The sequence below is a fragment of the Oncorhynchus tshawytscha genome, linkage group LG23 (genome assembly GCF_018296145.1).
Source record: "Oncorhynchus tshawytscha isolate Ot180627B linkage group LG23, Otsh_v2.0, whole genome shotgun sequence".
Lineage (NCBI taxonomy): Eukaryota > Metazoa > Chordata > Actinopteri > Salmoniformes > Salmonidae > Oncorhynchus > Oncorhynchus tshawytscha.
Window position 1 is genome coordinate 12,676,602 of NC_056451.1, and position 22,541 is coordinate 12,699,142.

The 22,541-nt window shown below is 43.1% G+C and overlaps 1 protein-coding gene across 6 annotated transcripts in view; it reads left to right on the forward strand.

Moving 5' to 3' along the window:
- sema6e (sema domain, transmembrane domain (TM), and cytoplasmic domain, (semaphorin) 6E) overlaps nucleotides 1-22,541 on the forward strand; it is a 130,594-nt gene that overhangs the window by 58,213 nt on the left and 49,840 nt on the right. For 4 of the 6 annotated variants that reach the window (XM_024385819.2, XM_024385823.2, XM_024385818.2 and 1 more), the window contains one exon: nucleotides 11,127-11,328. The exons of 1 other annotated variant lie outside the window; for it this stretch is intronic. The gene's annotated coding sequence lies outside the window, so the exon portion shown is untranslated. Of the gene's footprint in view, nucleotides 1-11,126; nucleotides 11,329-18,498; nucleotides 18,522-22,541 lie in introns of all 6 variants that reach the window. One more of the 6 variants, XM_024385820.2, reaches the window with a different exon arrangement.

The window sequence follows — 22,541 nt, forward strand, 5'->3', positions numbered from 1 at the left end:
AGGAGAATGGCAAGAATGGTGCAAGCTAACAGGCGGTTCACAAACAGACAAGTAACAGTGCAGAACGGCATCTTGGGATGCACAATTTGTCAGTCCTCGTCACTGATGGGCTATTGCAGCAGATGACTACACTGGGTTCCACTCCTATCAGCTAAAAACAAGAGAGGCTCCAGTAGGCACGCAATCACTGACACTGGACAATTGAGGAGTGGAAAAGCATTGCTTGGTTCGACGAATCCCAGTTCCTGTTGCGTCATGCTGAGTCAGGATTTGCCGTAAGCAGCATGAGTCCATGGGCCCCATCCTTTCTGGTGTCAATGGTACAGGCTGTTCGCGGAGGTGTAATGGGGTGGAGAATGTATTCCTGGCACACATTAGGTCCCTTGATACTAATTGAGTAACGTTCCCATGCCCCGAATTCAGGCTGTTCTGGAGGCTAAGGGGGGTCCAACCCGGTACTAGTGTGTGTGTGTGTTTATATTTACGGAATTTAATATATCCACTGCTGTACATATCATTCTTAGTATATACAGTTGAAGTCTGAAGTTTACATACACCTTAGCCAAGTACATTTAAACTCAGTTTTTCACAATTCCTGACATTTAATCCTAGTAATAAAATAAAATAAAATAAAATTTTATTTGTCACATACACATGGTTAGCAGATGTTAATGCAAGTGTAGCGAAATGCTTGTGCTTCTAGTTCCGACAATGCAGTAATAACCAACAAGTAATCTAACTAACAATTCCAAAACTACTGTCTTATACACAGTGTAAGGGGATAAAGAATATGTACATAAGGATATATGAATGAGTGATGGTACAGAGCAGCATAGGCAAGATACAGTAGCTGATATCGAGTACAGTATATACATATGAGATGAGTATGTAAACAAAGTGGCATAGTTAAAGTGGCTAGTGATACATGTATTACATAAGGATGCAGTCGATGATATAGAGTACAGTATATATGTATGCATATGAGATGAATAATGTAGGGTATGTAAACATTATATAAGGTAGCATTGTTTAAAGTGGCTAGTGATATATTTACATCATTTCCCATCAATTCCCATTATTAAAGTGGCTGGAGTTGAGTCAGTGTCAGTGTGTTGGCAGCAGCCACTCAATGTTAGTGGTGGCTGTTTAACAGTCTGATGGCCTTGAGATAGAAGCTGTTTTTCAGTCTCTCGGTCCCAGCTTTGATGCACCTGTACTGACCTCGCCTTCTGGATGATAGCGGGGTGAACAGGCAGTGGCTCGGGTGGTTGATGTCCTTGATGATCTTTATGGCCTTCCTGTAACATCGGGTGGTGTAGGTGTCCTGGAGGGCAGGTAGTTTGCCCCCGGTGATGCGTTGTGCAGACCTCACTACCCTCTGGAGAACCTTACGGTTGAGGGCGGAGCAGTTGCCGTACCAGGCGGTGATACAGCCCGCCAGGATGCTCTCGATTGTGCATCTGTAGAAGTTTGTGAGTGCTTTTGGTGACAAGCTGAATTTCTTCAGCCTCCTGAGGTTGCAGAGGCGCTGCTGCGCCTTCTTCACGATGCTGTCTGTGTGAGTGGACCAATTCAGTTTGTCTGTGATTTGTATGCCGAGGAACTTAAAACTTGCTACCCTCTCCACTACTGTTCCATCGATGTGGATAGGGGGTGTTCCCTCTGCTGTTTCCTGAAGTCCACAATCATCTCCTTAGTTTTGTTGACGTTGAGTGTGAGGTTATTTTCCTGACACCACACTCCGAGGGCCCTCACCTCCTCCCTGTAGGCCGTCTCGTCGTTGTTGGTAATCAAGCCTACCACTGTTGTGTCGTCCGCAAACTTGATGATTGAGTTGGAGGCGTGCATGGCCACGCAGTCGTGGGTGAATAGGGAGTACAGGAGAGGGCTCAGAACGCACCCTTGTGGGGCCCCAGTGTTGAGGATCAGCGGGGAGGAGATGTTGTTGCCTACCCTCACCACCTGGGGGCGGCCCGTCAGGAAGTCCAGTACCCAGTTGCACAGGGCGGGGTCGAGACCCAGGGTCTCGAGCTTGATGACGAGCTTGGAGGGTACTATGGTGTTGAATGCCGAGCTGTAGTCGATGAACAGCATTCTCACATAGGTATTCCTCTTGTCCAGATGGGTTAGGGCAGTGTGGTTGGTTGAGATTGCATCGTCTGTGGACCTATTTGGGCGGTAAGCAAATTGGAGTGGGTCTAGGGTGTCAGGTAGGGTGGAGGTGATATGGTCCTTGACTAGTCTCTCAAAGCACTTCATGATGACGGATGTGAGTGCTACGGGCGGTAGTCGTTTAGCTCAGTTACCTTAGCTTTCTTGGGAACAGGAACAATGGTGGCCCTCTTGAAGCATGTGGGAACAGCAGACTGGTATAGGGATTGATTGAATATGTCCGTAAACACACCGGCCAGCTGGTCTGCGCATGCTCTGAGGGCGCGGCTGGGGATGCCGTCTGGGCCTGCAGCCTTGCGAGGGTTAACATGTTTAAATGTCTTACTCACCTCGGCTGCAGTGAAGGAGAGACCGCATGTTTTCATTGCAGGCCGTGTCAGTGGCACTGTATTGTCCTCAAAGCGGGCAAAAAGTTATTTAGTCTGCCTGGGAGCAAGACATCCTGGTCCGTGACTTGGCTGGATTTCTTCCTGTAGTCCGTGATTGACTGTAGACCCTGCCACATGCCTCTTGTGTCTGAGCCGTTGAATTGAGATTCTACTTTGTCTCTGTACTGACGCTTAGCTTGTTTAATAGCCTTGCGGAGGGAATAGCTGCACTGTTTGTATTCAGTCATGTTACCAGACACCTTGCCCTGATTAAAAGCAGTGGTTCGCGCTTTCAGTTTTAATTCCCTGTTTTAGGTCAGTTAGGATCACCACTTTATTTTAAGAATGTTAAATGTCAGAATAATAGTAGAGAGAATGATTTATTTCAACTTTTATTTCTTTCATCACATTCCCAGTGGGTCAGAAGTTTACATACACTCAATTAGTATTTGGGAGCATTCCCTTTAAATTGTTTAACTTGGGTCAAACGTTTCAGGTAGCCTTCCACAAGCTTCCCACAATAAGTTGGCTGAATTTTGGCCCATTCCTCCTGACAGAGCTGCTGTAACTGAGTCAGGTTTGTAGGCCTCCTTGCTCGCACACACTTTTTCAGTTCTGTTCACATATATTCTATGGGATTGATGTCAGGGCTTTGTGATGGCCACTTCAATACCTTGACTTTGTTTTCCTTAAGCTATTTTGCCACAGCATTTTGCCACAACTTTATGAAGTATGCTTGGTCGTTGTCCATTTTTGAAAGACCCATTTGAGACCAAGCTTTAACTTCCTGGCTGTTTCTTGAGATGTTGCTTCAATATAGCCACATAATTTTCCCTCCTCATGAAGCCATCTATTTTGTGAAGTGCAGCAGTCCCTCCTGCAGCATGATTCTGCCATGCTTCACGGTTGGGATGGTGTTCTTCGGCTTGCATACCTCCCCCTTTTTCCTCCAAACATAACGATGGTCATTATGGCCAAACAGTTCTATTTTTGTTTCATCAGACCAGAGGACTTTTCTCCAAAAAGTATGATCTTTGTCCCCATGTTCAGTTGCAAAGTGTAGTCTGGCTTTTTAATGGCGGTTTTGGAGCAGTGGCATCTTCCTTGCTGAGCGGCCTTTCAGGTTATGTGGATATAGGACTCGTTTTACTGTGGATATAGATACTTTTGTTCTGGTTTCCTCCAGCATCTTCACAAGGTCCTTTGCTGCTGTTCTGGGATTGATTTGCACTTTTCGCACCAGAGTACGTTCAACTATAGGAGACGGAATGCGTCTCCTTCCTAAGCGGTATGACAGCTGCACGGTCCCATGGTGTTTATACTTGCATACTATTGTTTATACAGATGAACGTGGGATCTTCAGGCATTTGGAGATTGCTCCCAAGGATGAACTAGACTTTTGAGGTCTACAATTGTTTTTTCTGAGGTCTTGGCTAATTTCTTTTGATTTTCCCATGATGTCAAGCAAAGAGGCACTGAGTTTGAAGGTAGGCCTTGAAATACATTCACAGGTACACCTCCAATTGACTCAAATGATGTAAATTAGCCTATCAGAAGCTTCTAAAGCCAGGACATTTCTGAAATTGTCCAATCTGTTTACATAGACTAAGTTGACTGTTCCTTTAAACTTCTGACCCACTAGAATTGTGATACAGTGAATTATAAGTAAAATAATCTGTCTGTAAACAATTGTTTGAAAAATTACTTGTGTCATGCACAAACTAGATGCCCTAACCGACTTGCCAAAACTATAGTTTGTGAACAAGACATTTGTGGAGTGGTTGAAAAACTATTTTTAATGACTCCAGCCTAAGTGTATGTAGTCTTTCGACTTCAACTGTATTGTGTAAATTCATCGGGTATACACAGAGTATACCAAACATTAAGAACACCTTCCTAATATTGAGTTGCACCCCACCCCTTTTCCCCCCTGAACTGCCTCAATTCATCAGGTCATGAACTCTCTCGAAAGCGTTCACCATGTTGACTTCCCACAGTTGTCAAGTTGGCTGGATGTCCTTTGGGTGGTGGACCATTCTTGATACACACAGGAAACTATTGCGTGTGAAAAACCCAGTAGATTTGCAGTTCTTGACACAAACTGGTGCGCCTGGTACCTACTATCATACCCCATACAAATATTTTGTCTTGCCCATTCACCCTCTGAATGGCACACACACAATCCATGTCTCAATTGTCTCACGACTAGAAAATCCTTCTTTAACCTGTCTCCTCCCCTCCATCTACACTGATTGAAGTGGATTTAACAAGTTACATCAATGAGGGATCATAGCATTCACCTGGATTCACCTGGTCTGTGTCATGGAAAGAGCAGGTGCTCTTAATGTTTTGTATACTCAGTGTATCTACGTATGGATTACGTACGATTATTTGACGTACTGTTGCAGGCTATTTGGGTTGTTAATTGGATTTGGACATTTTGGACATTTCTTATTTGTTTGATTATATGTGTACTTTTTGACATTTCACTGCATTGTTAGGCACTAGTAAATTAAGCATTTTGTTTCACCCGCTATAACATCTGCTAAACTGTATGCGACCAATAAACATTGATTTGCACATGTCTGCGATCAGTGCGATGGATAGGTCAACAATTAGAATCCTATACGGAAAGGCATTGACATGACTGCATGTTTTAGGCTTTTCCAATGTGGTGAATGGGCCCTTCTGGAGAATACAGATCTGTGTGTCATGGCTGTAATGAGGTTTATTAACTTTATCTCAAAGGAAGGTTAGAAGATTACAGAAAGTGTTGTCCATCAGAAACAATCATTGCACATTTACCTAATCTACATCTCTGTCTTATCAAAGTGTGTAGCCAGATGTCGATGGCTAAGAAGATACCTCCAAAGGAAATGGGAGGAAAGACCTAGCAAATGAAAGTAACGATATCATCAGGATGGGTGATTTGGTGTACAAGGCGTTGAGTTAATTTCGTTCAGCAGACACACACTGTGCAATAATGGAAAACGCCTCTATTGAGAAGCTACTTGATCAATTCCTCATTTCTACCAAGTGCATGTTGCACAAATGTTCCTGTATCTCAAATGACATACCCTCTCAACCCTGGCGTCAACCAAAGAAACTGAACAGGCAACCCCAGTCTACCCAACCCCCTCACAGTTTACGCTACCCGTTTCAGCATTCAGTATCCCTATCTCTGAATGCCAGCATGTCAAATGCACTCCCCTATCAGTTGCCAGCTAGGTCTCCAGACTACTACATTCTCCTCCCCTAAAAGACTGCAATTAATCCAATTAGTAATCAATCAGCCATCCGGGCCCCATGTCTCCCCCAAGCTAATGGAGGATATGACAGCCGGGCCCTGCATTATTAATACCTGCATTTCAGGAGCCCAGGGGCCCCGAGGCGCCAGGGGCCATTGATCACCTCTGCAGCAGAGCGAACCAGCGCAATGCCTAGAGGGAGATATCTGGAGGGAAGAATGATCTGAGATATGGAGGGAGGATGTGGAGGAGGGAGGGAGGGAGAGTTTGCAAAGACTTTTAAGGAGGACACTGAAGAGGTTTTTTGGAAGGCGGGAGGAATTGCACATAAATGGTAGGAGGTGAAGGTTGGACGTGGTAGAGATAAAGAAAGGAGGCAAGAGGTGAGGAGCCTGCAAGGGAAGGAGGAGGGATTTGAGGGCAGAGATGAACTGGGCATGAGGGGGGGTAGTGCCTTTTTTTTAAACCTGGTTTGCATTCGCCCTTTTGCAGGTTTTAATATTATCATTTCTTCCATCCTAGCCACATGTCCTCATCCGCTTGCATGCGCCTCCCCTACTGGAAGTCAAGGTGTTTTGGTCCCACGTTAACTATACCACACAGGTCAATAGTCTACCAGTCTGTCTATCCTGTCCTTTATCCACCATTCATAGTGACAATAGTGGTAGGTGGATTGTTTGTTAGTTTGCATATTGCAGATCTGGACAATCATACTACATGTAAAATCATTCAAAGCTGCACCAATTTTCAATATAAGTGGAAAGAACAGTGAAGACATGAGACACGCAGCTCCCTTATTGCTCTTTAGGAACAGTACAAGTATCCTAACCTAGATTAACCTACAACACAACATTACAATGAATAATTTCAGTATTGTTTTCAAGTGAGTACAACATTCTGCTCTAGGCTGTAAACTGCAGTGAAAATATCATTTGAATAACAGTGCCCTGTGATTTGAATATTTCATTCCATTTGGATCAGGGGGTCTACTGAACAGTTTATAAGGCATAGAAAGGCACAGTAGCAAGCCAGTCTGGCTGCATTTTAAGTTGTGATACTGAGATGCGCTGTCTGTTGTGGATCATCATTCTCTCAAGTCGTCCTATAAAAATGTGGCCACATATGATCCCAGCAGGCCCAGTTATTCAGGAAAGCTTAACGTGTGGTCTGCCTCCTCTCCGATATTCCTTACGCACGTAGAACCAATAAAGCTTTAATATACCCTAAATATTTGTCATTTAACTTTTAAAATGTATTACCTTTCATGTGTGGCATAAACACAACCATTCACAATTAGGGGACTGGACTATACCAGTATCGCGATACTCGTTAGTATCGTGGCAAGGAGACAAAACACAAAGTGGATTTAACTTCTTTATGAAATCTGCCCTAATGTTGGAAACAAATATTCCACTGGGGAAAAAACGGGTGGAATCAACATTGTTTCCAAGAGGGATGGGCATGAGTACTCGAATGGACGTCAAAGCTCAATCTTGAACCTGAGATTATTTGGTGGAATGTGCTTTGTGGATGCCCAAAATGGCAAGTGAAATTCTTCACAAAGTTCATGTGTATTTGCGGGGCACAACCAAGAAGAAACCAAGCCAAGCATCACACAGTCCTTCTCCCTAAATTCCCTTTCCCCTCCCTGTCTCATTCACTCAGTTGTGTTCTGACCGCTCCCTAAACACAGGCATGCTGATTGCACACACATGCTCCTGTTAGGTTTACCAAAATAAATGCCTATAATAACAGATCTAACTAATGGAATACACAAGCTACATTCCTTGTCAAATGACAAATGTTTTATCACACATTCAAAATGGACTGGTTGATTGAAGTAGGAAAATACACTGAGTGTACCAAACATTTCCATGACGTAGACTGACCAGGTGAAAGCCATGATCCATTTTAGAATTGGTTAGCCTAAACATAGACAGGTTTCACACTGAAAATACACAAACCTGCTCACCAAACAGATGCCATGGCCATACGTTATCACCATGCAGTATTCAATGTGGAATTGTTAATCCATAAAGGAAAATTCCAAAGAACAGTTTGAATATTCTAAATGGAACGTCTGTATATTGAAAGATAGATCTCGGTTTGTAACCCTGGAAAAAAAAAAATTCAACTCGCCGTATCGAGCCCCGTTTCAAATGATCACTCTTTGAGAATAGCTGTTCCAGACCCGAGATGCACATCACTTCGCACTGGCATTATGTTCTATTTTATGCTGTTATTTTACATGTTTTTTTTTATTACTTATCACTATGAGATTGGTGTCTTGACTGTGATAAGGGCTCAGGAGATAAGGCCTGCTATATTAACAAAGCAAAGCTATGCCATTGCCGTCATAGGCTTCTACAAGCAAGCCCCACTGCTGAGGTTACTGCTTTTTTGAAGATTGTGTTCCACAACATAATATCACCAGTTGACTCGTACACCAAAATAAAAATCATGCGAGTACTTGAACAGTAATAAAATGTTAAATGCCCATCCCTAGTGTCCATATCATTTCAACCAAGAAAATCAATGTGATCAAATAAAATGAATCCGTCACATGCTTAGTAAACAACCGTTGTAGACTAACAGTGAAATGCAGGTCATCTTACAACAATGCAGAGTTAAAAGGGATGACGTTGAATCAATGTGGAAAACTGATTGGATTTGCAAAATGTAATCAATGTAAGGGCATTAGGTCTTATTTTGTTACCTGACTTTTAACCTAAAACCATATTTGTTGTTGAATTCATGTTAACTCAACCAAATGTAAATCAAAACTTCATTTTAAACTGACATCTGTGCCCAGTGGGATCATTATGATGTCATCCAGAGTCACGTTTTATTTATTTTTCAAGATATAGCACACAATAGTTTACATACAGTAGGTTTTTTAAGGACCAAAGAGTTTGGGCTGCTTCATGTTTTCATTTTTGCCATGGAAGATATATTGCGATACTGGTATTGTCACAGCCCTAGTCACAATGTTTTAATCTGATTAGACTACTTCAGAAATCTCCTGTAGGAGACCTGTGCACATTCGTCTAAAATAGAATTCCAGTCACCAAACTGTGCAGATTGTGGTGTTGAAATCTCAAACCGTGACATTAACGCGGCGAAAGTCGGTATGCTTTGCTTATTGGTTGTGATGTGTTGGCACAGAAACCTGTTGGTGGAAAATTGGTCGCATATATTTTATATGATTATAAATATAGCATCAAAATGTTGAAAATCTGATTTCCACTTAGCTGATCATTATCTGCAGCCAGCTATGATTGTAGTGTAGGTGTAATGAGAATGGCTGGGGGAGTGGCTCGTACATTGTGGTCGGCGAACCCTTAACCTTCTGGCCCGTAGCCCTGCTTGGCATCGACTGAGTCACAAAAGCATGCTAATGTGACAAAGTCAATATCCACATTAATAAATATTTTTTTACAGTTCAAAGGGAGGTTCATGTGAAAATATTTGTAATTTTTTTGGGGGGGATGACACCAAGTTGGACTAGCTGTCCTTAAGGCAGGGGAAACGGAGGCTCAGTGCAGCCAATCCAAGCCAATAAGATTAGAAATTATTGGACAAAATCTGAATAGTAAAAACGTGATGAATGATTTATATTCTCCATATTTATGTGTGCACCAAAACCAATTCTCTCAACTTTGGTTCCAGGGCATGGTATGGTTGGTTTAAGAAAAAAAAGTAAAGACCACGTCTAGAAGTTTTCATTTCGTGAAATCTATACTGCAAGTCAATCCATGTTGGGCTGGGGAAAACTAACAAACAAGCAAGCACAAACAACAAAACGCCTTGCTCATACCTTCTCTTGGTCTCTACTCTGAAAAGACACATTGTGTGCCAACGAAATCAGCTGACCATAATTTGAGCTATCCTATGTGCCAGAGGCTGCTAAATTAGCTATTTAACAGATGTTGACAGGGCCTCTGATGGTTTAGTGTCACTCCAAAATGGCTACTCTGTGCCAAATGTGACCACTGTGCTCTTAACTATGTGAAAAGGGAAATCAGTTGTAGAGGGTATTTGTAGTTGAGGACTGACATCAATCTTGTACAGCAAACTTCTGTTTCCATGATTGGGAACCTATGTCATTTGGCATGTAGACCAACACGCATCCACTTACAGACCCACACCGTGTGAGCGAAGGTTCGCGTCCCCCTCTTCACCACATAGGTTTAGTCACTGTGGGTCGTTATGCCAAGGAACCCACGCTAGCCTAGTTGGAGAATGCTGGGGTGGTTCTGGGTTTATAGCCTTATTCATGGGGGCATTAGACCACTGTTGGTTAGGCTCCTGAGTCACTCTGCAGTCTATAGCAGCTGCAGTCAGGGGGGTCAGAGAGACTGATGTCCTCCATCCGCTGGGCTGTGTGAGTCAGTTCAGTGAGTGGACATACTTTAGTAATCACAGGATGTAAGGGAGAACTCCATGGTCACGACCTGCAATCCGCAGCCATTTGTGTGCGACCCTGTGCGCATGAATGGATGTGCGGCGGGGGCGTATTTGTGGGCGCAAGACGCATCGACCACATGACATTAGTCAGCGCTGGTTGTTAGCGATGGGCGCAAGAGTCATCGACCACATGCCATTAGTCTGGAATGGATTGAAGGGAAATTCATCTGTCACGGGTTCCCATCACTGCAAGGGGGTTTCTTTAGGAGAGATGGTAAAACCATGATGATACAGTTAGCTGACAAGGCCGGTTATAATTCAATCTCCCAGATGGTTCTGAAGCTCATAAACAAGCTTCAGTGGAATAGCCATTTGTAACACAGAGTTGTTAGCAGCAACTTTATATGAAGTACCAGTAGGCTGTTAGCGTTACTACGTAACAAACAACCTTAGATGATTGACAGCTCTTTTTTCCATTAGTGTCTATATTCCACATCCATTGTAGGCTGTTTGAATAATCTAAACAATTTGAGACTATGGGGAAATGGATAAGTATAGAGATAAGTTCTCACACTATACTGTAGCTCTGCAGCTTCTCTGTCGCCTCACCGCCTCAACCCCTGTGGAGCCCCACGCATCTGGTTCTATTTAGAGCTCATCTGCTTGTGTTATGCTGCTATGTTATGACAGTAAAGCGACTGAGGAGATTATGCTAAGAGGATGCTTGCCCCCCTCCGCACGTCTTCCTCAGTCATGGGTCAGCGGCCCGTTGCAGTATCCTGCCGAGGCTGTGCGTTGAAAAGGCAGAGGTTATTAGCCTGTGTGTTTACAGCTCAGCTGTGCTCTCCCTCCCGTTGTTTACGTACTGGACCATCACTGCTGCAGCGCACCGCTCATGTTGTTCGTCTCTTGTTTTTTTTTTCTCTCACAGGAAGTTTGCTGAGGATTGCAAAACTAATTGTGAAAATATCTGAGGGGGGTTTCAACCCCCTGACCCTCCCCCAACTGCACAACCCCTCCGTACTTATTGGATCGGACCCTCTGAATTCTTCACCTCTGTTGGGAGGAACCAAAGATCGACTGGGCCATTTGACGGTGTAACCAATAACCATCCATCTGTACTGATACAGAAAGTGAGTACTGTCACCATTATTCTTCCCTCTTCATGTCTACATTTCAGACATCGAATCTTGGCTTGGAAACAGGATCCAACGTAGTCTAACCCATGGGTTTAGATGGAGTATGACGTCAAACATGCTGGCTGTAATAAATGCTGACTCGTATCTAATTGGTGTTCTATAGCTCAAAGGTCACCGAGTGGTGTGCTATGATGCCTGCAGTTGATGTTTCAATGTCCTTCCGGATAACACCAGTAGCTGACTACGTGAGCCCTCACATCATGAAGTGATTGTTGTCCGCAGTGGAAATGAGCCCTTCAGGACTTTCATTTGAAACCTTATCTGTATAGGCCCGGCTTTGATGGACAACCGCCCTCAATGCTTTATATAACAACACAGCTGCAATTCTGTCTCTGTCACCCTTTTCACTCCCTGTTGCCCGTATTTTCAGCCTTTTGACGGGACGAGGGTTCACATTGGATACACCTGCGTTCATACCCCTTGATGTGCATTGGCTTTGTACTGATAGCCCTCTTTTGGCCGGCTATGTATACAAACACCACGGGCCATTGTGTAGCGTTGTGCATCAATCAAAGTGAGTGCATGCCTGCCACTTCCAGTGTTGTCAAATATGTTAGCAGGCAAACAATGCATTAGGGTTTGGTGTGCAGGCCATGTAGAAAGAGGATATAGGTGTTGTGCTCAATTGGTCACTGGCAGAGTAGTTGGGTGTCTACAGCTGGCTCTATGGTTGGCCATTTTCTGCTTTTCATTATGGCTGCCACAAATGGTAAAATGGGAAGGAACACCAGTCAGTGGGAGCATAGGCATGTAATGTGATCAGACGGAGCACTGAATGGCAGGACTTGTCACAGCAAACGGTGTGTGTGTGTATATGAGAGGACTGTGTCTCACATTGCTTTCATACTTTGTCACCCACTCATTTTGCAATAAAGCACTGTCCCTGTCCCACTGGCCTCACACACTGGCACAAATGTGTGATATTCTATTCATATCTTCCATGCATCGCTGCAAAGGTTGTTTCACTGCTTTTTCTAGTGAAAGATGGTAAGAAATAAGCTCTGATTTGTAGTGTACACTCCTTTAATGCCTTGGTTGGCACCAGTTTATTGCCCTGTCCAAAACCTCACTACTCTATAACAGCTCCTATAAGACATTCATCCAACCTTTTCCATTGCCACTGGAGGGTCTTCACTGATCTGTCTGATAACTAGAAAAGCTAAAGGTGTTTTGTGGTTGTAGAATCAGTATGAAAATCGAAATATGCACAAAAATTTGCTAGCTAACTAGCGACCTGCTTTCTGGCTGAAATCAAATTGTATTGGTCACATACATTTAGCAGATGTTATTGCAGGTGTAGGGAAATGCTTGTGTTACTAGCTTCAACAGTGCAGAAATATTTGTAACAATTCACAACAACACACACAAATCTAAAAGTAAAATAATGGAATTAAGAAATATTTAAATATTAGGACGAGCAATGTCAGTGGCATTAAATAGAATACAGCAAATACATATGAGATGAGTCGTGCCGACTCTTTTCTCTGTATACATCAATGATGTCGCTCTTGCGGCTGGTGATTCTCTGATCCACCTCTACGCAGAAGACACCATTCTGTATACTTCTGGCCCTTCTTTGGACACTGTGTTAACTAACCTCCAGACGAGCTTCAATGCCATACAACTGCTCTTAAATGCAAGTAAAACTAAATGCATGCTCTTCAACCGATTGCTGCCCACACCTGCCCGACCGCCTAGCATCACTACTCTGGACGGGTCTGACTTAGAATATGTGGACAACTACAAATACCTAGGTGTCTTGTTAGACTGCAAACTCTCCTTCCAGACTCATATTTAGAATCCAAAATGAAATCTAGAATCAGCTTCCTATTTCGCAACAAAGCATCCTTCACTCATGCTGACAAACAAACTCTTGTAAAACTGACTATCCTACCGATCCTTGACTTCAGCGATGTCATTTACAAAATAGCCTCCAACACTCTACTCAGCAAATTGGGTGCAGTCTATCTCAGTGCCATCTGTTTTGTCACCAAAGCCCCATATACTACCAACCACTGCGACCTGTATGCTCTCGTTGGCTGGCCCTCACTACATATTCGTTGCCAAACCCACTGGCTCCAGGTAATCTTCAAGTCTGTGCTAGGTAAAGCCCCGCCTTATCTCACCTCACTGGTCACCATAGCAGCACCCACCTGTAGCAAGCGCTCCAGCAGTTATATTTCACTAGTCACCCCCAAAGCGAATTCCTCCTTTTCCTCCTCCGTTCCTTCCAGTTCTCTGCTGCCAATGACTGGAACGAATTACAAAAATCACTGAAGCTGGAGACTCATATCTCCCTCACGAACTTTAAGCATCAGCTATCAAAGCAGTTTACAGATCTTTGCACCTGTACATAGCCCATCTGTAAATAGCCCATCCAACTACCACATCCCCATATTGTTATTTATTTAATTTATATATTTATGCTCTTTTGCACCCCAATATCTCTACTTGCACATTCATCTTCTGCACATCTATCACTCCAGTCTTTATTTGCTAAAATGTTATTATTTCGCCACTACGGCCTATTTATTGCCTTACCTCCCTACTCTTATGTCATTTGCACACACTATATGGACTTTTCTATTGTATTATTGACTGTACGTTTGTTTATTCCATGTGTAACTCTGTGTTGGTTTTTGTCGCACTGCTTTGCTTTATCTTGGCCAGGTCGCAGTTGTAAATGAGAACTTTTTCTCAACTGGACTATCTGGTGAAATAAAAATACATTTATAAAAGCAGTATGTAAACATTATTAAAATGACCAGTGATTCCATGTCTAGGGTTGAGTAACTGGGGGTAGCTGGCTAGTGATGGCTATCTAACAGTCTGATGGCCTTGAGATAGAAGTTGTTTTTCAGTCTCTTGGTCCCAGCTTTGGTGCACCTGTACTGACCATGCCTTCTGGATCATAGCGGGGTGAACAGGCCGTGACTCGGTGGTTGATGATCTTTTTGGCCTTCCTGTGACATCACTGTAGGTGTCTTGGAGGGCAGACAGTGTGCCCCTGGTGATGCGTTGGGCAGACCGCACCACCCTCTGGAGAGCTCTGTTGTTGCAGGCGGTGCAGTTGCCGTAACAGGCGGTGATACAGCCCGACAGAATGCTCTCAATTGCGCATCTGTAAAAGTTTGTGAAGTTCATAGGGGCCAAGCCAAATTCCTTCAGCCTCCTGAGGTTGAAGTGGTGCTGTTGCGCCTTTTTCACCATAGGGCCATGCTCCCTTTGCTTTTTCCTGAAGTCCACGATCAGCTCCTTCATTTTGTTGACGTTCTGGGGGAGGTTATTTCCCTGGTACCACTCCGCCAGGACCCTCACCTCCTCCCTGTAGGCTGTCTCGTCATTGTTGGTAATCAGGCCTACTATGGTTGTCGTCTGCAAACTTAATGATTGAGTTGGAGGCGTGTGTGGCCACGCAGTCATGGGTGAACAGGGAGTACAGGAGGGGGCTGAGCATGCACCCTTGTGGGGCCCCAGTGTTGAGGATCAGCGAAGTGGAGATGTTATTTCCTACCTTCACCACCTGGGGGCCGGCCCGTCAGGAAGTCCAAGACCCAGTTGCACAGGGTGGGGTTCAGACCCTGGGCCCTGAGCTTAATGATGAGCTTGGAGGGTACTATGGTGTTGAAGGCTGAGCTATAGTTAATGAACAGCATTCTTGCATAGGTATTCCTCTTGTCCAGAGGTGATAGGTCAGTGTGCAGTGCAATGGCGATTGCATCGTCTGTGGATCTATTGGGGCGGTAAGCAATTTGAATTGGGTCTAGGGTGTCATTATAATAACAATATAAGAAATAACACAGAAAAAATGAAATACTGTGAAGTTCCTTAGGAGATAGAAGCAGAGCTGCCGTGTCTGTCGGCACCATCTTTCCAGTCTCAAATCAATCTATATGAAGTAAAAGAGCTTCCAACAAGTTCACACACTCAGTGCTGAATACTCCCGTTAGCTAGTGTAGTGAAATTCTAGCTAATAGCACTAGTGAGTTTTCATGATAAGGCAGTTTCTGTTCTGCCGTGACTAGTGGGCTGAGTTCTGCAGCACAGCTGACCACTCTTTCGCAGCGTTATGGCATTGGCCAAATGTTACAAAGTAGCAAGGCACAGTGGCTGCTGTCAGTCAGACACATGCGGATTTCTTAAAACAGTCCCATAACTTTGGTGCCGTACAACTTCATCAGCAAGCTGGCAAACTACCTACTCTAATGGCCATTCACTGGTTGGCTCAGCTGATCGAGCATTGTTTGCCGTAGTAGCCAGTGCATCATAGCTACGGAGAGTGGAGAATTAGGAACTAGTGTTAGGCCATCATGATTCTTAGAGATGATTCTTCCACGTGTGTTTAGACAGATGGCTCCTGGCAACTGTATGTCACGTTAGAATGACGCCATCTTACGTGAGAAAATGCTGGAGAGTGTTCACCTCAATTAGGTCATTCTAATTCAGTTGGGTGCGAACTAAGTTCTGACACCAGTCCAAACCAGTAGTACCTCAATAAGTGTGCTGCCAGTGCTATTTTCCCCTTCCTCCTTTCTTTACTTCCTTCCTTCCTTCCTTTCTTCTTTTCCCCACAGCCATCTTCCTCAATGTTAAAGGAGGGCATCACCACACATGAATGTGCTGTGACAAATTGGCTTGGGGACAAGGCAGATGGTGACTGGGAGGGGACTGGTTGTCACGCCGTTTGGTGACATAAATTGATCTCGCGGAGCGGAACTCATGCTCTGCTTGTGTAATCCTGACTTGCTAACCCCCTGCATACACTTTACCCCCCCCATTACTATCAATGATGTGTGTAGTGGATGCGCGTGTAACCTGTCACAGGCTCTCCGCTCCGCTACCCTGGAAAAGAAGGGACAAGGAGGGATTTGACATAGACGAGTCAGACTAATGGTAGGTCTAGGAGACTCAGGGGTTTACAGCAATATAGGCACTGTACATGTCAGGATGTCAACAACGAGATGTTCTGTTTACGCTGCAGTTGCCGTTGTCGACATTTGAGCAACGAGTTTGTGTCTGAATGTCCGAAGTCCCTGTGGACACTATTCAAATAAATCCAGTTCCTTTGTTTCAACGTACGTTGATGCATGTTGCTTACTTTTGATTCATGCGTCAATATTTTGCTTACAGATGCAGCTTTCGTATTTTGTAATTCGACAGACTCCTGCCTCAAAGTAGTTTTTCCTCTGTTCATTGGTATGATTTGCATTTATCATCTCAAACCGTAGCATGGTGGGTGGCTGGCTGGCTGGCTTAGGATAATTGTGGGCTTTGGCTTTTTTCACCTGGAGCGTGATGGGATAACTTTCCCACGATTACTTAATATTCTGTGAACACAATGCGTTAAGCTCCGGATATTGATCCACAGATCATTGCATCCTGTGGGACTTTCCCCTGAGCATCTGTGGGATCTTCTGTGTGGGAATGCTAATGCACCCCAACCTCGGCTGGTCCTTAGAGACCATGGGAGGCAACACAGTGGAGATGAGTGAGAAAGAAACGAGCTAGGCTGGAGAAGCGTTCACAATATCTCCTCTGTGTGTTCTTCCTCTCAAGGAATTAAATGGCGACGAAGCGAAAACTTTCAACTGTGTTGTTTTCATTTTGATTGCATTTTATAGGGATAGGGAAGATAGGTCATGTGGAGATGTTCATATTGCAACATATCCTCTTTTTTTATGTTCCTAATTTGTTTGATAAGATTTTCTCATGGGACCCCACATGGGACCCTGACCCCAAGTTTGGGAACAAATCCAATACAACTTATTACTGAGTACCACTCTCCATATTTTCAAACATAGTGATGGCTGCATCATGTTATTGTTATGCTTGTAATCGTTAAGGACTGGGGAGTTTTTCATGATAAAATAGAAATGGAATGCAGCTAAGCACAGGCAGAATCCTAGAGGAAAACCTGGTTCCGTCTGCTTTCACCTTTCAGCAGGACAATAAACTAAAAGGCCAAATTTTCACTGGAGTTGCTTACCAAAAAGACGATGAGTGTTCCTGAATGGCAGAGTTACAGTTTTGACTAAATCTGCTTGACAATCTATGGCAAGACCTTAGTGGTTGTCTAGCTCTTAGAGACCTACCCAGAAAGACTTACAGCCTTAATCGCTGCCAATGGTGCTTCTACAAAGTATTTACTTAGGGGTGTGAATACTTGTGTAAATGAGGTAATTCGTTAAAATATGTTAAAATTTGAAAAAATTTCACTTTTTCATTATGGGTTATTGTGTGTAAGTTTTGAATTCGGGCTGTAACACAACAAAATGTGGAATAAGTAAAATGTGGAATAAGTAAAATAACTCCCACATCTGGGAGGCAAATCATGGGGATGCAGGTTATCATAACGAACGAACCACTGTTCATAATTCCACTTGTTCGTAAAAGGCAGGCACGATTAGAATGTTCAAATAAATTCTTCTTCTGAGCTTTGATGAATGCCAGGAACAATATTTAGATGTTGACCCGTAATTGACCCATAATTTATTTTCTTTATTGTGTACAAAATATATTTTTTTATTTTATTACAAAAATTTGAGGTCCAACCCTTGGTGTCCTCATATGTAGTTACGGACATGCTCTGCTTTTGTACTTTGCTGAGTTCGAAGTAACTTGGCGGCCATTTTCCTTCCACATGGAATGTTAAAGGGGCCAAAACTTCACACAGCATGGAATTTTTTATGAGGTGTCCTCTCAGACACTCCATGCTGTATGGTTCGATCCAAACCTCTCTCCCTCACACACACACACACACACACACACACACACACACACACACACCCTTAAGTACTTAAGCTGTGAGGAGACAAGCAGCACTCCCTCTGTGATAACAGCTCTACTGTCAACAAGACTATCTGCAGACCTTACTCCTCCAAACCCTAGGACTCGCTCACTCCGTAAAATCTTGCCAAATGAAAGCTGCAGGCAGAGACATGTAAATAAAGCCTCTCACCAAAGTGGAAGAGAAAAGCCTCTACAACCACAGAATGAGTTCTACAATATCAACAGCAGGGCTGGTTATGTATGGCCTATCTGACCTTCACTACCCTCTGTCCTACTCTCTCTCCTCTTCTCCTTTCCACCTCTCCCCACGGTCAGGTCTGGATGAAGACATCAGTCAGGTAGGAGATTCAGGTTTCCTGATTGTGTTTTGCTATACCCCACTAAACCACCTCCCAGGGTGATTCTTTGCCAGACTCTTGGTCTAAATAAATACTGAAAGTGCTCTCATTTCAGAAGGTGGCTATATGATGCTTGTTGGCTCTAAAAGTAGGAGTCCTGGTTTTGTTGCAGATTTAGAAAGTCCTTTGCGATGTTTTACGTTAAACTAATGAAAGAAAATTCAGTAGATTAAAGAATGCAGGTTTGCCTTTAACTATGTACTGTAAGGTAATGGGACTTCCTTGTTTTTGCCATTTGACTTAAGACATGTACTGAGCTTTCTTGGAATGTAACTTCATGTATGCAAATGTGTTCAGCTATTGAATAATGTTCACTTTGAGGGAAAACATCTAAATTCATTTAATCATCCTAAAGTTCATATTTGCTTATTAAAATTACATCACTTTCACCCTTCAGATAACTCCTGAACAAATTCAAATTGATTTATTTGGACAGTTGGCTGTCATCCAAAATAGCTACTTTAGTTTTAATAGGAAGTCCTTTTTTAGCTTTTGGCTGTTTGCACTTGTCATCTTGACATTGCCCCTTGTCTGTGCTTTTTCAGTGCAGGGCATCGAGGTGAACCTAGAATGCTTTTAAAATCTACATAATTGGTGGGCGCACATGCATGCACACGTGCGCGCACTGTCCTTAAAGTTCAGTACATTCTGAGAGAGTAGGAATTCTGATTTGATGTTGAACATTAGAACATGAGTGTGGGTGAAGTCTTTCATCTGCATTATCATGTCATTTATTGTCAACATTAATCCGCATCAGCCTGTTTCACATCTGACCTTTCTTGATTGACTTGACTACATACACCCTTGGCTTGGCTGCCTAAGAGGCTAGAGCAAGTAAAAAAATAAAAAATAATAATAATAATCTTTTGTTGGACATCAGACTAACAACCAGGAAATCAGCTACAAGTGACTTTAATTTTAGAAATCTGTTCCCAAGCATTCCTACACATAATAGAGAAACACGTGATCATATATAAATGTACGCAAAGTTTGAAATTATTGTTTTAGTCAAACATTATGCATTATATATCCACAAATGTATGTGGACACCCCTTGAAATGAGTGGATTTGGCTATTTCAGCCACACCCGTTGCTGACAGGTGTATAACATTGAGCAAACAGCCATCTTCATAGACCAACATTTGGCAGTAGAATGGCCTCACTAAAGAGACTTTCAACGTGGCACCGTCATGTGGTCATGTAGTGTATCTGTTTGGGCTTCTTGCGGTCAATTTGCTGTCTACAAATGATTTGTATTTATGTTCCGGCCCCCTGACTATCTGCTAGTTGATGTTCCCTGGGATAGAGGACTTTCCCTCTATCGTCTGTATATTTTCAGTTTGTTAAATGCCACTAAAAGATGTAAATATAATGAGACTCCTATGGGTCACAGTAACTCACAGTTATTAACTTTTTGCTACCCAGGAATGTTTGTGATGAAGCTCAGTACTGGATGCAGGCAGCCAACCAGCTCAGAGCACGGCTGTATCAGTCCAGGACTCAAAGCTTCGGGTCTAAAGGACCCAATGTGGTCCATCACTGAGCGCTGATTAAAAGTGTGCGTGTCATGGACAGGGCAGTGGTGACATATGGCTGTTGAGCTTTAGCACACAGAAAAGACATCTGCACTGCCAATCCCAGGAATGAAGAAAAAAATAACAGCGATTAAAGTCTATCTCTACCCGGGAGAGAGACTAATTCCATGAGCATGGCTAATTTTAGATGGCACAGGGATGTAACGTAATGGAAGGTAGTCGTCACTATTGCTACTTCCAGACTTTAATTGACATGGCATTTCAACACAAAGGAAGCTACTTTTGCCTTTCTACTGTATGATTAGTCATTTAATAGGATAGACTCATATGTAATTGTTACCTCTCCCAAAATAAATAATATTGCTATAGTTTCTACTCTGGAAGACCATTTGATCATTTTTATTTGTGCTATAACTATACCTGGGCCTTGTTAGAGGTGTCAGTCTGTTTCGATTGAAACTGAACTATCGTAGGGTTATGGTGTAAGAGACCCGACTTGCAAAGTCAACCTTCGCTTTACAAGGCATCACTTGCTATTTGGGGATTTTATGAACCCTAACGCCCAGGCGTAGCACTGCATGGAATGTTTTGATGGGTCCGTTTAAAAGTGTGTGTGTGTGTGCGTGTGTGTGTGCACAGTTTCAAATGGATTTGAATTGGATGAATGCCAGACAACAAATTTGAAAGATTTAAGAGGGAAAAAATGGGTACAAAATGGGTACAATGTACATTGTATTGCGTGTTTGATTTTATTGCGTGTTGACTTTGCGCTAATGTAGTCTGTTGGGCAGATTTGTGTAAATAAATAATAAAACTATCAGAAGGAGCTGTTTTATAGCATGTAGAGTTGAGTTATTTTCAAAGTAATATTGACCATCCAAATAATTAGTAGCATGTTATCTTGGTAAGACCTGAGTCAGATTGAGAAGTAAACCATGAAAATTATATTTAGAAAGTTATTTCAAGTACACAATTCATTAAAAGCTATTTTGATGTCGCCTTAATGACGACTTGAAAATCTAATATCCTGGCACACTTTATTTGGAACACCTATTTAGGAAAAGTTCATTTGTACCCCAGTACCATATTGGTTCATTTGACTCCTTAGACATCCACAATCACCAAGCAGGGACCTGTTTATAGAGTGTCGTCTTATAGCTTTAAAAATATCTCACTCCATTTAGATTTAGCTAGTTAATTTTCTAACGTGATGATTTGTAGAGCAGATACTGCAAAGGGCATCTATTTTAAAAACTCTTCTCATATCCTTCTTAGTTGTGCGGAATGCGTCGCACCACTTTCTATTGCAGTACAATGCCGTCTCCATTCTGGAGGACTTTTTCTATTCAAAAATAAATTCAATTCAAAACATGATTCAATTCAACATCAAGGTCAAGATAGCGGTATAGTGTCGCCACATTTCACAAGAGGGGGGAAAGTCAACCTCTAAGTGAGCAAATGCGGTCGGTGATGAGGCAGCCCAGGAATAGTTTGACAAACCCTATCACTCGAGACAAATGAAAAGTGTCACTGGCCTGTACGTGGCTGTTCTCACATTTCCTGTGATGTTCTATGATAAGCCAGAGCTGATATGAACAACTGCCAACAAAGGGCTGCCTGCCCGTTGAGCAGGGGGGAGAGGAGGCTTAGGGAAGACAGGGTAACAGGACACCTCCAAGTATTGATTGGAGCAGAGCAGACGTCCAGACGACCCACAGGTCGTTCTGCGGCTGGCTGCTGCTATAGCTGTGGTTGTCTGTACCTTGAAGGGAGCATTTGAGAAACGTGACACAACACACAAAGCAAAAACACACGTTCACTTCCTATATACACTGAGTATACCAAACATTGAGAACACCTTCCTAATAATGAGTTGCCCCCGCTTTTGCTCTCAGAACAGTCTCAATTCGTTGGGGCATGGACTCTACATGGTGTCGAAAGTGTTCCATGGGGATGCTGGCCTATGTTGACTCCAATACTTTCCATAGTTGTCAAGTTGGCTGTATATCCTTTGGGTGGTGGACCATTCTTGATACACATGGGGAAACTTCTGAGTGTGAAAAATCCAGCAGCGTTGCAGTTCTTGACACAAACAGGTGCGCATGGCACCTACTACCATACCCCATTGAAAGGCACTTACATTTTCTGTCTTGCCCATTCGCCCTCTGAATGGGACGCGTACACAATCCATGTCTCAACACTTAAAAATCCTTCTTTAACCTTCTTCTTCTCCCGTTCTTCTACACGGATTTGAATTGGATTTAACAAGTGACATCAATAAGGGATCATAGCAGTTAGTCTGTCATGGAAAGAGCAGGTGTTCTTGTATACTCACTGTATGTACACACCTACAGAGCATTTCACCATGACACAGAAGGAGATTATTATCAAACTCTTTTACACACCCTCACAGTTGTACATTTGC